General features: G+C 43.0%; 1 pseudogene across 1 annotated transcript in view; it reads left to right on the forward strand.

Annotated features, from left to right (window-relative positions):
* Window positions 1-1073: 1073 nt before the first annotated feature.
* Window positions 1074-2483, forward strand: part of LOC110289436 — a 1936-nt pseudogene continuing 526 nt past the window's right edge. The window contains exons 1-2 of the transcript XR_002377348.2: window positions 1074-1250; window positions 1427-2362. The product of XR_002377348.2 is annotated as a nuclear pore complex protein Nup50-like (transcript). The remainder of the gene's footprint in view (window positions 1251-1426; window positions 2363-2483) is intronic.

The raw sequence follows: 2483 nt of genomic DNA on the forward strand, positions 1-2483 counted from the left end.
TGTAAGTCCTGGAATTCATCAAATAAATAAATTCTTAATCATATCTCCCATTATCTTATAAAGCTAAGCCCTTTGGCCGTCAGAACAGTAATTTATTTGTTTAGCCCAGCCTCACTCTACCATCAGTGCTAGATTTGTTTTTCTCAATAAAAGCATAGCAATTTCACAGATGAGACATGATTAATCCTAACCTCATGGAGCCATTGGATCAGTAGAGAAACAACTGGGTCGCCATCACCAGAACAAGGGATAAGGATAGCCAACATCTGATGATAAGTACCTTGGAGCATAAAACACCAGGAAAACATTAAAGAAATACTCTGATGTAGTCTTTCCCCAACAAACAAGAATGAGTAAAAGTTATAAAAATAAGGTATCTCTAGATTTGAACCTATATCCATAAAAATCAACACCTTCAATTGACAACTAGATAATGAAAATATGGTACATATATGCTATAGAATACTCCTAATTGTGAAGTCTGAAGGTAAGTTAATGGACCTAGAAAAGATAATATTGAGTGAGATAAACCAGATCTAGAAAAACAAGCACAGGTTCTCTGTCATCTAATGTTCCTAGCTCCAGTTTCTCAGATGGACATGTATAACCTGGAGTAACTGTGGAAAGCAGGAAAGTAAAATGAGAGTATGGGGTGGGAAGCAATAGAGAGAGGAATATCAAATTACAAGAGATCTGATGGGGAATGTGAATAAAAAGAGGATCAAATTAGAGATATGGAGATAAAAAACAGAAAAAAAATGGGGGAAGAGGTAAAATCACAGCCAGAATATGAAAACATTATAAAGAATACACTATCGCGTTCAAGTTACAAGATGGCGGCCCCAGGCGCTCTCTTCACCGTTCTGTAGCAGCTTCAGGCTGAGCGGATGTCTCTTCTTATCCTCAGTGTCAGACTCAGAATCACACAGAACTCAAAGTTCTGCTGATCACGAAGTCCCCGGAGCCGCTCGAAGCACAGGAATCTCCCAGCAGCGGCGACTCCCACCTGGGCCCTGCTCGCCACAGCGCCAGGACTCCAGCGTGATCTGCGGCAGCAGTCAAGGTTCACAAAAATGGCGAAGAGAGTTGTGGAGAAGGAGTTAACTGAAAGGAACTGAGATGAAGAAGACGAAGTTGAAGAGATGGGAACATTCTCAGTGGCCAGTGAGGAAGTCATGAAGAGCAGAGCCGTAAAGAAGGGAAAGTGTAGAAACGTTGGATTTGAATCTGATAGCGGAGGAGCCTTTAAAGTGGCACACGCCTTTAATCCCAGCACTTGGGAGGCAGAGGCAGGCGGATTTCTGAGTTCGAGGCTAACCTGGGCTACAGAGTGAGTTCCAGGACAGCCACGACTACACAGAGAAACCCTGTCTCAAAAAACAAAAAAAAACAAAAACAAAAACAAAAACAAAAAAAAAAAAAAAAGGGTTTCAAAGGTTTGGTTGTGCCTTCCGTAGGAGGAGGGTTTTATGGATTTGGTGGCTCTGGAGGAAAGCCTCTGGAAAGACTGACAAATGGAAAGAGCACAGACAATGCCACGCCCTTCTCCAGTGTAAAGACAGCAGCAGAGCCCAAGGCAGCCTTTGGTTCTTTTGCTGTGAATGGCCCTACTACCTTTGTGATTAAAAAGATTTCGAGTCCCAAATGCAATAGCAGCAATCAGCCACGCTCCTCTGGCCCTGCGTCTAGTACTGCCTGCACTGGGAATGCCTATCACAAGCAGCTGGCTGGCTTGAACTGCTCCATCACGGATTGGATAGTGAAGCGGTGAACACAAACCCGCTTTGTGACCTGACACCCATTTTTAAAGACTATGAGAAATACTTGGCGACGGTCCATCGAGAAACAGCTTGAGAATGGAGGTGGCAGCAGTTCTGAGAGACAGACAGACAGGGCGACGGTTGGAATGGAGCCTCCTTCCATTTTTGGTTCAACAAAACTACAGCAAGATTCACCATTTTCATTTCATGGCAACAAAGCGGAGGACACATCTGAAAAGGTGGAGTTTACAGCAGAAAAGAAATCGGACGCAGCACAAGGAGCAACAAGTGCCTCGTTTAGTTTCAGCAGTTTTGGGACGCGTTAAGCTCTGGCTCCCTAACTGGGTTTTCATTCTCTGCTGGAAACTCTAGTTTATTTGGTAAAGCTGCTGCCCAGAGTAAAGCAGCCTCTTCACCGTTCTCTGCTAAAGCATCCGAGAGTCAGGCAGGAGGCAGCAGCAGTGAGTGCAGAGATGGTGAAGAAGAAGAGAATGACGACCCACCGAAGGTAGTGGTAACGGAAGTAAAGGAAGAGGATGCTTTCTACTCCAAAAATGTAAATTATTTTACAAGAAAGACAATAAATTTAAAGAGAAGGGTGTGGGGACCCTGCATTTTTTTTCAATTTTTTTTATTTATTTTTTTTTAATTTTTAATATTTTTATTACATATTTTCCTCAATTACATTTCCAATGCTATCCCAAAAGTCCCCCATAGCGCCCC

The sequence above is a fragment of the Mus caroli genome, chromosome 2 (genome assembly GCF_900094665.2).
Source record: "Mus caroli chromosome 2, CAROLI_EIJ_v1.1, whole genome shotgun sequence".
In the NCBI taxonomy this organism is placed as follows: Eukaryota; Metazoa; Chordata; class Mammalia; order Rodentia; family Muridae; genus Mus; species Mus caroli.